Source organism: Procambarus clarkii, chromosome 50 (assembly GCF_040958095.1).
Source record: "Procambarus clarkii isolate CNS0578487 chromosome 50, FALCON_Pclarkii_2.0, whole genome shotgun sequence".
Lineage (NCBI taxonomy): Eukaryota > Metazoa > Arthropoda > Malacostraca > Decapoda > Cambaridae > Procambarus > Procambarus clarkii.
In genome coordinates, this window is record NC_091199.1 from 9,478,207 (window position 1) to 9,493,679 (window position 15,473).

General features: G+C 48.7%; 1 long non-coding RNA gene across 1 annotated transcript in view; it reads right to left on the minus strand.

Moving 5' to 3' along the window:
- The window catches only part of LOC138351603 (uncharacterized), a 94,149-nt gene that overhangs the window by 14,142 nt on the left and 64,534 nt on the right, over positions 1-15,473 (minus strand). The window contains exon 2 of the long non-coding RNA XR_011222518.1: positions 9,512-9,631. This is a non-coding gene — a long non-coding RNA (uncharacterized lncRNA). The remainder of the gene's footprint in view (positions 1-9,511; positions 9,632-15,473) is intronic.

The following is a 15,473-nucleotide window of genomic DNA, read 5'->3' on the forward strand; positions in this document are numbered from 1 at the left end:
ATCTCGAGATGATACATCGGGGTCGAGAGTGATATCGGAGAGGAAATAGATATCGGAGGGTTAGTCAATCTGAACACACTTGAGTATGGTTGTGTCCATGTTTGCCTTGATGTTATCTTGAGGTTATCTTGAGATGATTTCGGGGGCTTAGCGTCCCCGCGGCCCGGTCCTCGACCAGGCCTCCTTTTTGTTACACACCCACAGGAAGCAGCCCATAGCAGCTGTCAAACTCCCAGGTACCTATTTACTGCTAGGTGAACAGGGGCATCGGGGTGAAAGAAACAACCCATTTGTTTTCGCCTCAACCGGGGATCGAACCCGGAACCTCAGGACTACGAATCCCGAACTATGTCCACTCAGCTATCAGTCCCCTAACCCAGAACATGTATGTGTATTTATTATTTGTATATGCAGACTCGAGCTTTAGCTCTTGGATCCCGCCTTTCTAACCAATTTATTTTTCCTCTATTATATCTACTACATATATTATTCTCTTTATTATCTGTTTGATGGGGTTCTGGGAGTTCTTCTATTGCCCAAGCCCGGCCCGAGGCCAGGCTCGACTTGTGAGAGTTTGGTCCACCAGGCTGTTGCTTGGAGCGGCCCGCAGGCCCACATATACCTGGTTGATGGGGTTCTGGGAGTTGTTCTACTCCCCAAGCCCGGCCCGAGGCCAGGCTTGACTTGTGAGAGTTTGGTCCACTAGGCTGTTGCTTGGAGCGGCCCGCAGGCCCACATATCCACCACAGCCCGGTTGGTCCGGTACTCCTTGGAGGAAATCTAGTTTTCTCTTGAAGATGTCCACGGTTGTTCCGGCATTATTTCTTATTATATTTCTTTGCGGTGGTAGTAACGCGGGCATAGTAGTGTGGTGATAGTGGTGGTGGTGGTAGTGATAGTGGCATACCTGGTGTATGAATCACCCGGGGGGCAGAGAGAGAGAGGACACGATGTGGCGGGTCCTCATCTCCTGCTGCCATGTACGGCTTCAACACACTCCCTCATCACCATCAACTCTCCGTCACCATCACCACCACCACACCCCTCCATCACCCCCCCCCCCCCATCACATCAACAAAAAGTTCCAAGTAGCACGGGCTATGGTGAGCCCGTAGTGGACTTACCTGGCACAGGAGCGGGGCTGTGTCCCATAGGGAGGGTTGGAAACGTGTATATATATATATATATATATACCAGCTGGCTGAAAGTCGGGAGGCGGTAGCCGAGAGCTGAAGCTCACGATGCCCCTACAAGTACAACTCGGTGAGTAGAGAGAGCAGCGAGCGAGCGAGACGCCGCCACAACTGAGCCTTTCATTCAACACTTGTAGTAAGTGTGGCTTTCCACCCAACCTGGAGAATTTGGTCTCAAGATGCCCGACCTCGCGAGACATGCTCCAAGACCCGGGTCGAATCTCAGGGACATTCCTCCAAGAGGAATCCGGAGTGACCACCCCTCATTCCTCCTTATATAAGTCACCTCGCACCTAGCTAGCTATATGACTATATAGCTAGCTGGCCCTGAACTATATGTTTAACAGATCTCTAACCCTGTCCATGGAGGACAGAAGAAAAAATATATATATATATGCTGGTTAGTATTGTAAATGTGTAGCCACGTCTGTGGTAGAAAATAATAATAATAAAAAAAATACCTAACTAGCTACTAACAAACTTTTTTGCACTGCAACATTTATGAATTTATAATGTATTATTAGTATGCATTGGAGCGTCTTTCGATAATATATAAAATAATTTTGAATTTACAGGAGTTACTATTTATGCATTACTCATACTTATTCATGTACTAGAAACACACTAGGGGTTCAGTACACGAATATAAGATATTTCTTTTCATTTGTAATGCGATGATTTTCATGCAGCGTGAGTTCACATTGATCTAAATCGTTCAATTTCTTCAGTGTAAAATGTAATATTGTAGTGTTGCGTGTCCTATCTTGAGATCTTGAGGTTATCTTGAGATGATTTCGGGGCTTTAGTGTCCCGCGGCCCGGTCCTCGACCAGGCCTCCACCCCCAGGAAGCTGACTAACACTCAGGTACCTATTTTACTGCTAGGTAACAGGGGCATAGGGTGAAAGAAACTCTGCCCATTGTTTCTCGCCGGCGCCTGGGATCGAACCCAGGACCACAGGATTACAAGCCCAGCGTGCTGTCCGCTCGGCTCCGTCCTAGTCTTAGTGTGAGAACACGTGACTCTGCTCACCCTAGTTGATACCTGGTTGATGGGGTTCCGGGAGTTCTTCTACTCCCCAAGCCCGGCCTGAGGCCAGGCTTGACTTGTCGTGGTGGTCGTGGTGGTGGTGGTGGTCCTCTCACGACCACACTGCCGGGTCCCCTCCGTCCGTCAGGGGCAGGAAAGCCTTGACCTCCTCCGCCAAGAATCGTCGCCATGAATAACGCCTTAAACAAGTGTCTTGAGAGAGAGAGGGAAACATCTTGGCCTGGGAGGATGGGTCGGGGGAGAGAGAGAGAGGTCTGGTAGTGATGCTAACCGCAGCGTTTATTCTCACAGTCATAAGGGTCACGTGTCACGTGTGTTATTGTCACGTGTTGATTTGCACGTGTGACGTGTCGGTATCAATACACCACCGGTAATGGTACACACCTGGCATTTAATAAGCAGGTGTGGGAGGAGGAGAGGGGGAAGAGGTAGTACGAGGAAGAGAGAGGGAGGGAGGGAGGGAGGGGGAAGGTAAGAGCAAGAACAATAAGATGAATCAGGTACAGAGAGAAGGAGGAAGAAGAGAGGAAGTTGAGCAAGAGAAAGCTCGACCACAACACAATCACGACGCCACATGTACCACCATGTTTCTAACACGCCTGCTGGTGGTGCTGGTGCTGGTGGTGCTGTGGTGGTGGTGGTGGTGGTGGTGGTGGTGGTGGTGTGGTGGTGGTGTTGTGTTCCTGGTGGTGGTGCTGGTGGTGCTGGTGCTGGTGGTGGTGGTACTGGTGGTGTTGTTGGTGTTCCTGATGGTGGTGGTTGTAGTGGTGGTGGTGGTGTTGTTAGTGCTGGTGGTGGTGTTGGTGTTCCTGATGGTGGTGGTTGTGGTGGTGGTGGTGGTGTTGTTAGTGCTGGTGTTGGTGGTGGTGTTATGTTGCTGGTGGGTGGTGGTGTTGGTGTTCCTGATGGTGGTGGTGGTGGTGGTGTTGTGGTGATGGTACTGGTACTGGTGGTGCTCTCAACAAACGGTCCATCGTAGCAAGTGACACTGGCAACCTTTCAACAGTCACCAGACGGTTGACAGGAGCAGTAAGGAGCGGCCACATAGAGCCCTCCCTCCCTCTCCCCGCTCCTACAAAGTAACACACAACTTATTCAAAGGCTAAATCCCTCCGAATAAGGCTTTAACCTTTTGTGAATAAATAAAAGGCATATGAGGAAAGGAATTTGAACTTATTATATAAAATACCTCGTCACTAGAGCCGCTGGTGGCAACAGTCTAAGTGATCAGAGATACCAGGAAGATACCTGTGAGAAATACTGGAACCAGGGAGAACTGAGAGTGATGTAGAGTGAGTAAGGGGAGGGGAAGATGGTGAGGTAAAACAAATACAGAGCAAGAGGAAGCAGAGGGGTAGGTGCAGGAGAGGGGGGGGGGGGCGGCGCCACACCATAAATGGTGATGTCCAAGAGTGGTGGTGGTAGGCAGTGTAGCGTCTCCTACCACCACCACTACCACTACTACTACCCTCCCTGCCACCACCACACCCCTTGACACCACCGCCACCACCACCACCACTACCACTACTACCCTCCCTGCCACCACCACACCCCTTGACACCAGACCCACCACCACCACCACTACCTCTAGCAATACCACGACGCACAGCAACCTACCACCACCACCACTACCACTACTCTCACCACAATTACCAACATCATTAACAAAACATTTAAATAACATTTTGCCTAATCCTAGTAATTCAATTAGGTCATATTGTATTGCTCTGTTGTATGTTGTATATTCTCTCCCCCCACACCCCCCACCCCGTCTCTCACACCATATAACGACCTGATTGACAACCAACTGATTGACGGGACCAAAGAGCCAAAGCTCAACCCCCGCAAGCACAACTAGGTGAGCACATCCCCCCCCCCTCCCAGCCTTTCCAACACACTCCAGACTTCGATTCTGCCTCTTCCACCACCCCCCCTCCCCTACCCCCTCTCTCACTCTCACTCCTCCTCCTCTCTTCACAATTCTCACTCTCACCCGCGGCCTGTCTGGCCAGATCGTGCTACCAATTTGGTTAGTGCTTTATCACGTGCCTCTCACTCTCTGAGTATGAGAGGAAATGGTATGAGAGAGAGAGAGAGAGAGAGAGAGAGAGAGAGAGAGAGAGAGAGAGAGAGAGAGAGAGAGAGAGAGAGAGAGAGAGAGAGAGAGAGAGAGAGAGAGAGAGAGAGGGGAAGAAAAAGAGGTAGAGAGAAAGAGGTTGAGAGAAAAAGGGAGAAAGGGAGAGAGAGAGAGAGAGAGAGAGAGAGAGAGAGAGAGAGAGAGAGAGAGAGAGAAAGAACGACAGACAGACTGACAGACAGACAGACAGACAGACAGACAGACAGACACAGACAGACAGAGAGAGAGAGAGAGCACTAGCAGCACTGCACCAATGTCTAATCTCAATTTCACACAAACAAACAAACATTAAGTATTCTCTGCTTCAAGACAACACGACGACGCTCTACCAAACACTTCAAGACAACAACACTGGACCAAAACAATATTAATTGGTAATTACACTTAATTATAATCCTTAATTAATGTGCTGTTAATTACCAGCATCACTGCCAAACCACTGAAGGGGAAAAAGAAAAAAGTCCACTAGGGGCTCACCATAGCCCGTGCTACTTGCCCCGCTCCTGTGCCAGGTAAGTCCACTACGGGCTCACCATAGCCCGTGCTACTTGCCCCGCTCCTGTGCCAGGTAAGTCCACTACGGGCTCACCATAGCCCGTGCTACTTGCCCCGCTCCTGTGCCAGGTAAGTCCACTACGGGCTCACCATAGCCCGTGCTACTTGCCCCGCTCCTGTGCCAGGTAAGTCCACTACGGGCTCACCATAGCCCGTGCTACTTGCCCCGCTCCTGTGCCAGGTAAGTCCACTACGGGCTCACCATAGCCCGTGCTACTTGCCCCGCTCCTGTGCCAGGTAAGTCCACTACGGGCTCACCATAGCCGGTGCTACTTGCCCCGCTCCTGTGCCAGGTAAGTCCACTACGGGCTCACCATAGCCCGTGCTACTTGCCCCCGCTCCTGTGCCAGGTAAGTCCACTACGGGCTCACCATAGCCGGTGCTACTTGCCCCGCTCCTGTGCCAGGTAAGTCCACTACGGGCTCACCATAGCCCGTGCTACTTGCCCCGCTCCTGTGCCAGGTAAGTCCACTACGGGCTCACCATAGCCGGTGCTACTTGCCCCGCTCCTGTGCCAGGTAAGTCCACTACGGGCTCACCATAGCCGGTGCTACTTGCCCCGCTCCTGTGCCAGGTAAGTCCACTACGGGCTCACCATAGCCCGTGCTACTTGCCCCGCTCCTGTGCCAGGTAAGTCCACTACGGGCTCACCATAGCCGGTGCTACTTGCAACTTTTTGTTCCAAGTAGCGAATCTTTAACAACAACAACAACAACTGAAGGGGACTGGCAGTGGTTACAGGTACCGAGGCACTCGTAGCCAAGGACTAGGGGTGCCAGATTCACGAAGCAGTTACGCAAGCACTTACGAACCTGGGGCCAGATTCACGAAGCAGTTACGCAAGCACTTACGAACCTGGGGCCAGATTCACGAAGCAGTTACGCAAGCACTTACGAACCTGGGGCCAGATTCACGAAGCAGTTACGCAAGTACTTACGAACCTGGGGCCAGATTCACGAAGCAGTTAAGCAAGTACTTACGAACCTGGGGCCAGATTCACGAAACAGTTACGCAAGTACTTACGAACCTGGGGCCAGATTCACGAAGCAGTTACGCAAGTACTTACGAACCTGGGGCCAGATTCACGAAGCAGTTACGCAAGTACTTACGAACCTGGGGCCAGATTCACGAAGCAGTTACGCAAGTACTTACGAACCTGGGGCCAGATTCTCGAAGCAGTTAAGCAAGTACTTACGAACCTGGGGCCAGATTCACGAAGCAGTTACGCAAGTACTTACGAACCTGGGGCCAGATTCACGAAGCAGTTACGCAAGTACTTACGAACCTGGGGCCAGATTCACGAAGCAGTTACGCAAGTACTTACGAACTTATACATCTTTCCTCAATCTTTGAGGGCTTTGGTTACATTTATTAAACAGTTTACAAGCATGAAAACTTGCCAATCAACTGTTGTTATTGTTATAAACAGCCTCCTGGTGCTTCGGAGCTCATTAACTCTTTAATAATTGTAAACAAAGCCGCCAGAGATTGAGAAAAGATGGACAGAGTCGTAAGTGCTTGCGTAACTACTTCGTGAATCTGGCCCCAGGCCGCACCAGGTACCAGGATTTACCTGAACCACGTGCACCTTGTCACCCATCCAGTTACTGCTTAGACCCTCTTGAGTAACCACGTGACGCGTGGGTCATCCATAACATTCAGCTGGATGTTGTTGACACTGATCAGCTGGTTGTTGTTGACACTGATCAGCTGGTTGTTGCTGACACTGATCAGATGGTTGTTGTTGACACTGATCAGATGGTTGTTGTTGACACTGATCAGCTGATTGTTGTTGACATTGATCAGCTGGTTGTTGTTGACATTGATCAGCTGATTGTTGTTGACACTGATCAGCTGGTTGTTGTTGACACTGATCAGCTGATTGTTGTTGACATTGATCAGCTGGTTGTTGTTGACACTGATCAGCTGGTTGTTGTTGACACTGATCAGCTGATTGTTGTTGACATTGATCAGCTGGATGTTGTTGACACTGATCAGCTGGTTGTTGTTGACACTGATCAGCTGGTTGTTGTTGACACTGATCAGCTGGTTGTTGTTGACACTGATCAGCTGGTTGTTGTTGACATTGATCAGCTGGTTGTGTTGTTGACACCCCCCCGTCTATTCACTTCATCCTGCTCATCCACTCATCTCACTCACCCCCTACACTCCACCTCACTCAACCCCCCCCCCCGGCCCCCTTCACAACTCACATGAGTGAGCCCTTCTCACAACCAACCAACCAACCCCATTCAACATGGACTGTAGAACACTGCACGTGATGAATAGGATTGAAGAGGCACGTGCCGAGAAAAGGATGTGGGGTAGAAAGGCGTGAGGGAAAGAGGGAGAGAGAGAAGGAGAGAGAGAGAGAGAGAGAGAGAGAGAGAGAGAGAGAGAGAGAGAGAGAGAGAGAGAGAGAGAGAGAGAGGGAGAGAGAGAGAGAGAGAGAGAGAGAGAGAGAGAGAGAGAGAGAGAGAGAGAGAGAGAGAGAGAGAGAGAGAGAGAGAGAGAGAGAGAGAGAGAGAGAGAGAGAGAGAGAGAGTGGGAGGGAGAGAGAGAGGGAGAGGGAGAGAGAGAGAGTGTGTGTCTGTGTGTGTGTGTTCACCTAGTTGTATTCACATAGTTGTGTTTGTGGGGGTTGAGCTTTGCTCTTTCGGCCCGCCTCTCAACTGTCAATCAACTGTTTACTAACTACTTTTTTTTTCTCCACACACACACACACACACACACACACACACACACACACACACACACACACACACACACACACACACACACACACACACACACACCAGGAAGCAGCCCGTGACAGCTGACTAACTCCAAGGTACCTATTTACTGCTAGGTAACAGGGGCATTCAGGGTGAAAGAAATTTTGCCCATTTGTTTCTGCCTGGTGCAGGAATCGAACCCGGGCCACAGAATTACAAGTCTTGCGCGCTATCCACCAGGCTACCAGGCCCCTAGTGTGTGTGTGTGTGTGTACTCACCTAGTTGTACTCACCTAGTTGTGTTTGCGGGGGTTGAGCTCTGGCTCTTTGGTCCCGCCTCTCAACCGTCAATCAACAGGTGTACAGATTCCTGAGCCTATCGGGCTCTGTCATATCTACACTTGAAACTGTGTATGGAGTCAGCCTCCACCACATCACCCCCTAATGCATTCCATTTGTCAACCACTCTGACACTAAAAAAGTTCTTTCTAATATCTCTGTGGCTCATTTGGGCACTCAGTTTCCACCTGTGTCCCCTTGTGCGTGTTCCCCTTGTGTTAAATAGACTGTCTTTATCTACCCTATCAATCCCCTTCAGAATCTTGAATGTGGTGATCATGTCCCCCCTAACTCTTCTGTCTTCCAGCGAAGTGAGGTTTAATTCCCGTAGTCTCTCCTCGTAGCTCATACCTCTCAGCTCGGGTACTAGTCTGGTGGCAAACCTTTGAACCTTTTCCAGTTTAGTCTTATCCTTGACTAGATATGGACTCCATGCTGGGGCTGCATACTCCAGGATTGGCCTGACATATGTGGTATACAAAGTTCTGAATGATTCTTTACACAAGTTTCTGAATACCGTTCGTATGTTGGCCAGCCTGGCATATGCCGCTGATGTTATCCGCTTGATATGTGCTGCAGGAGACAGGTCTGGCGTGATATCAACCCCCAAGTCTTTTTCCTTCTCTGACTCCTGAAGAATTTCCTCTCCCAGATGATACCTTGTATCTGGCCTCCTGCTCCCTACACCTATCTTCATTACATTACATTTGGTTGGGTTAAACTCTAACAACCATTTGTTCGACCATTCCTTCAGCTTGTCTAGGTCTTCTTGAAGCCTCAAACAGTCCTCTTCTGTTTTAATCCTTCTCATAATTTTAGCATCGTCCGCAAACATTGAGAGAAATGAATCGATACCCTCCGGGAGATCATTTACATATATCAGAAACAAGATAGGACCGAGTACAGAGCCCTGTGGGACTCCACTGGTGACTTCACGCCAATCGGAGGTCTCACCCCTCACCGTAACTCTCTGCTTCCTATTGCTTAGATACTCCCTTATCCACTGGAGCACCTTACCAGCTACACCTGCCTGTCTCTCCAGCTTATGTACCAGCCTCTTATGCGGTACTGTGTCAAAGGCTTTCCGACAATCCAAGAAAATGCAGTCCGCCCAGCCCTCTCTTTCTTGCTTAATCTGTGTCACCTGATCGTAGAATTCTATCAAGCCTGTAAGGCAAGATTTGTGTGTGTGTGTGTGTGTGTGTGTGTGTGTGTGTGTGTGTGTGTGTGTGTGTGTGTGTGTGTGTGTGTGTGTGTGTGTGTGTGTGTGTGTGTGTGTGAGAGAGAGAGAGGTTCTTCACATGTAATTCACCATATATGGATGTCAATAGATGAATACTGTGAGGGAGGGGTGGAGGAATGGGTGTGGGGGGAGGGGTGAGGGGGATGGAGGGAAGGGAGGGGGAAAGAGTAGTAGGAGGAGGAGGGGGGGGGGGAGGAAGAGGTCATACAGGAGAGGAATGCAATAGCAAGGGCCCCTCCTTGAAGGACAGACACAGAGAGAGTAAGACACCACAACTTACCCCGGCTCCGGGGAGTAGTAACACAACTCACGAAACCCTCTCCAGGTAAATTCCAGGTAAACCCTATACAACTCCCAGCAATTTCCGCCATTCTTATCTTCCTCGGAATGTGCCGCTTACCTGGAAAGAAAAAACAAAAAATCGTTAATGACTTCACTCTCAGAGTCTAGGCTAACACATAGCTTACAACCAGCTGATCAATATCAACAAAAACCAGCTGATCAGTGTCAACAACAACCAGCTGATCAGTGTCAACAACAACCAGCTGATCAGTGTCAACAACAACCAGCTGATCAGTGTCAACAACAACCAGCTGATCAATGTAAACAACAACCAGCTGATCAATGTCAACAACAACCAGCTGATCAATGTCACAACATCCAGCTGATCAATGTCAACAACAACCAGCTGATCAATGTCAACAACAACCAGCTGATCAGTGTCAACAACAACCAGCTGATCAATGTCAACAACCAGCTGATTAGTGTCAACAAAAACCAGCTGATCAACGTCAACAACAACCAGCTGATCAATGTCAACAAAAACCAGCTGATCAATGTCAACAAAAACCAGCTGATCAGTGTCAACAAAAACCAGCTGATCAATGTCAACAAAAACCAGCTGATCAGTATCAACAACAACCAGCTGCCTATTCAGAAAACATACCAACATCGACAATGTCTCAACACATTCATCACACTTGTGCCCTAAACATAACGCAACACAACAAACCACCAAGTATGATGAATTAGGAATGTTTCTCTTGTGCATTTCCTTCAAAACCAATCAAATTAAACTTCCAAGCGGATCTAAGATCACTCTTAACTCATGCCTCTTAATTCTGGGACTAGTCTAGTGGCATACCTTTGAACCTTCTCTAGCTTCGTACTCACCTAGTTGTGTTTGCGGGGGTTGAGCTCTAGCTCTTTGGTCCCGCCTCTCAACCGTCAATCAACTGATGTGCAGATTCCTGAGCCTACTGGGCTCTGTCATATCTACATTTGAAACTGTGTATGGAGTCAGCCTCCACCACATCACTTCCTAGTGCATTCGTGTGCATGTGTGTGCGTGCGTGTGTAGCACAGCTAGGACACGAATAACACAGATTGCTGCAAGGTTTACCAAACATGCCACGAATGAAACGAGACAAGGGCAAACTACTCCTTAAACAACAACTATGCCAAACAGTTCAGTTTGTTTACGAAAGTACTTGAGCCTCAGGAATAATATAACCCAATCCGTATTTACCTATTTGTGCTTGGTGGATCGAGCTTATAGCTCTTGGACCCCGCCTTTCCAATCGGTGGTTGATTTAATGCAATGTCTCCCGACTTATTTGTTCTGCCATATCTTCTTTACCTTGTGTTGGTTCCGAGGATCAATGTCCCCGCGGCCCTTTCTCTGACGAGCCAACTAGCGACCATACACAGGATGCAACATACAACTACCTATTTTACTGCTTGGTGAACAGAAACAGTGTGTGTGTGTGTGTGTGTGTGTGTGTGTGTGTGTGTGTGTGTGTGTACTCAGCTAATTGCGCTTGAGGGGGTTGAGCTCTGGCTCTTTGGTCCCGCCTTTCAACCGTCAAAGAATGTATGCGCGCGCGCGCGCGCGAGCGTGAACAAGCTTTAATGGTCCCCAAGCCAATATGCAACAGAAAACTCCTCACCCCTGAAGGATTCGAACCCAGACACCCTGAGGCTCCATTACCCCCCTCTTGCCGTGTCCAGTACCTCCCCCACTAGGCCACCACGACAGTTAAACGACCTGGAAGACGTCTTCAAGAATCAAAATAGACGCCCGAATAACTGACGGGCAATTATTGTGCGCCGATTACCAACAAGGGGGGGCAGAGGGTACGGGCACAGGGTATGGGTATGAGGGAAAGTCTTCAGAATGCAACAAACGAAGCACTCGACCGGGGTCGCTTATAGCAACAAACAACTAAGGCACTTGAAGCGAACTAATACACCATCTCTCAACGGATTGGGTCGAGAGGGGGAGGGGGAGGGGGTGGGAGGGGGGTGGGGAGAGGTTGGGAGGTGGCTGGGGGTAGGAGGGGACTGGGGGGAAGAGGGGAAGGGGGGAAAGGGGGGGGGGGTAGTAATCCCCATGAATGAGCCGATGATGACTGACATTGGCCGGAGCAGCTTCAGCAAACCGAGGTACTAAAGTGTGGCCCTTTTAGCCTAGCCTACGCCAGAGGACCCACAACAGAAAACGGGACATTATGTCACGCTTTTCTAGTACGACAGTTTTTGGCTTACGGTAAAGTTTAACGTCAAAATGCGTCGTGGTATTTTAGGAGGATGGCGGGTTGTTGGTGTTGGTTGACAGCAGTCAACCTTGACTGCTGTCCAGCTGGAACTACCTCCATAAGGAGGAGTGTGGTCAGCCACACTCTGATACACACACACACACACACACACACATATATATATATATATATATATATATATATATATATATATATATATATATATATATATATATATATATATATAAACTCTAGAATACATGTTCTTCCTGTTATTTTGTCTGGTCAGTGGGTTTAAGGGAAAACATTGTGGCAGCATTGTAATATGTATATATATGTATACATGTCCTTCTTAGAGTGCATGTATACATTGTTAGTTGTGTGGTGTGGATAACAGCCCCGTGACGCTGTATTGGTATTGTGGTGATGGTGGTGGTGGTGGTGAAAGCAGGTGTACCAATTGGAAAAGTAATAATATTAACTACCATATACTAGCAGTGGTATTAGAAGTAATAGCAGTAGAGGTTGGCAGTCGTGGTAAGCTGGGTTATTTGCATAACGCCAGGTACAGTGACTCATATATCTCTCTCTCATCACTACAACCTGCATGAGGGTAGTGAGGGAAGGAGGGAGGGAGGGGGGGGGAGAGAGGGAGGGAGGGAGGGAGAGAGAGAGAGAGAGAGAGAGAGAGAGAGAGAGAGAGAGAGAGAGAGAGAGAGAGAGAGAGAGAGAGAGAGAGAGAGAGAGAGAGACAGAGAGAGAGACAGAGAGAGAGAGAGAGAGAGAGAGAGAGAGAGAGAGAGAGAGAGAGAGAGAGAGAGAGAGACAGAGAGAGAGAGAGAGAGACAGAGAGAGAGAGACAGAGAGAGAGAGAGAGAGAGAGAGAGAGAGAGAGAGAGAGAGAGAGAGAGAGAGAGAGAGAGAGAGAGAGAGAGAGAGAGAGAGAGAGACAGAGAGAGAGAGAGACAGAGAAAGAGAGAGACAGAGAGAGAGGGTGATACTTCACCCCCCCATCACTGCACCCCCCCCCCCCCCCGCCTTCAGGGAATTATCCCTAACGTCTCCTCCTGTTGTCTCTAGCATCACCACTATCCTTAATAACCACCAACTACCACCATCCGTAGTGTTGTATATTAACATGAGGGATGGTGGTGGTGGTGGTTGTGTTATCACCACCCCACCACCACCACCACCAGCCCTGATGCTACCACACCCGAGTGAATGATGATATTCACGGTATCACGTGATGATGATGATCACTTCTCCGGATGATTCCATCTTCACACACGACCTTCCGTTAAGGGGGGCTAAGTTATATGGAAAAAACACACAAACAAAAGAAATACAAACACACACACGCAAAAGAAACACACAAAATATAAACCACACACTTTAGAAAACAATGTAAGTGTCAGAGTAGTTAACAGATGGAATGCACTTAGGAAGTGATGTGGTGGATGCTGACTCCATACACAGTTTCAAGTGTAGATATGATAGAGCCCAATAGACTCAGGCACCTGTACACCTAGTTGATTGACAGTTGAGAGGCGGGACCAAAGAGCCAGAGCTCAATCCCCGCAAACTCAACTAGGTGAGTACACAACAAAGTCACTGATTAAAAAACAACGGAGACATGATCACAACTTACAAAATCCTCGAGGGCCATTCACAGTAAACACTAAGAGGTTACCCGACATGGGCGGGACATGCACGAAGGGCCGCAGGTGGAAGCAACGTAGCAGAGCGAAGAAAAATATTAGAATGAATATTTTAAGTGTCAAGAGCATCGAAGCAGGTGCAATGAACTTAAGACATTAAGTGCATTAATATATATATATATATATATATATATATATATATATATATATATATATATATATATATATATATATATATATATATATATATATATATTTATAACAAGGTCCAGAGCGCTAATGAACTAGCATCCAAGAGCCGAATCTCAATTGCATCAAGTAGAAACAAATGAGCTGTTTCTTTCAACTGCTGCCTCTGTTCACCTAGCAATAAACAAGAACAGGGGAGGAGTAATACAGCTGCCACGGGTTGCATCCTGGGGATGTGAGTGCGTGTTAGAGAGAGAGATATGTTGTAGATATGACGGAGGAAAATATGTCAGACAGTTAGTACATTCTAACTAACGGTTAGAAAGGCAGGGACCAAGAGCTAACAGCTCGAGCCTGCACATACATTTGTGAATACAAATAGTAAACACACACACACACACACACACACACACACACACACACACACACACACACACACACACACACACACACACACACACACACACACAGCGTTGGAATGCATTAGGCAGTGAAGTGGTGGAGGCTGACTCCATACACAGTTTCAAGTGTAGATATGATAGAGCCCAATAGGCTCAGGAACCTGTACACCAGTTGATTGACGGCTAAGAGGCGGGACCAGAGAGCCAGAGCTCAACCCCCGCAAGCACAAATAGATGAGTACCAATAGGTGAGTACACACAAAGTAGAATAAACTTGAAGCAGCGGTAGTGGAAGCCACCTCCAGTCAGTTCCAAAGTAATAAGTAAAACTAGAATACTAGATTGTCAGAAGAAATAAACATATATACCAAGTACAAGATCCATAAGGCGGGACCCAACAGCTAAATCTCGCTCCTGGTAGACACAGCCATTACGCCCACACACACACACATTAAAAGATTAACAAATATACTACCAATGCCCAATCGCTTTTGAAGACTAAGGAAGTGAACTTTCCAGCACTGCTTGTTAGGATGACGCCGCGTTATCAAGGCCAACGCCGCGTTATCAAGGCCAACGCCGCGTTATCAAGGCCAACGCCGCGTTATCAAAACCAACGCCAACGACGCGTTGTCAAGGCCAACTCCGCGTTATCAAGACCAACGCCGCGTTATCAAGACCAACGCCGCGTTATCAAGACCAACGCCGCGTTATCAAGACCAACGCCGCGTTATCAAGGCCAACGGCGCGTTATCAAGGCCAACGCCGCGTTATCAAGACCAACGCCGCGTTATCAAGGCCAACGGCGCGTTATCAAGGCCAACGGCGCGTTATCAAGGCCAACGGCGCGTTATCAAGGCCAACGGCGCGTTATCAAGACCAACGGCGCGTTATCAAGGCCAACGCCGCGTTATCAAGACCAACGCCGCGTTATCAAGGCCAACGTCGCGTTATCAAGGCCAACGCCGCGTTATCAAGACCAACGTCCCGTTATCAAGGCCAACGCCAACCTTCTCATCAATACTCAATATTGATTATTTTCACCAACTACAAAGTGTTCCTAGCGCGCGCGCGCGTCAAGACCGTTCAACAACAACATACAACATTAAACATTGATCTTTACAGTACATGTGCTACTCCCCCCCCCCCCCAGTACAACCACACACGCACACACTCAATTGTTGGGTGGTGGTGGTGGTGACTGTGTTACTGGTGGTGATGGTGGCTGTGGTAGTGATTGTGGTGGTCGTGGTGGTGGTGGTGGTGGTCGTGGTGGTGGTGGCTGTGGTGGTGATAGTGGTGGTCGTAGTGGTAGTGCTGGTGGCTATAGTGATTGATAGTGGTGGTGGCTGTGGTGTTAGTGGTGGTGGTGATGGTGATAGCGACTTTGGTAGTAGTGGTGGTGATTGTGGTGGCTGTGGTGGTGGTAATGGTGGTGGAGGCAGGTGCTGTGTGCT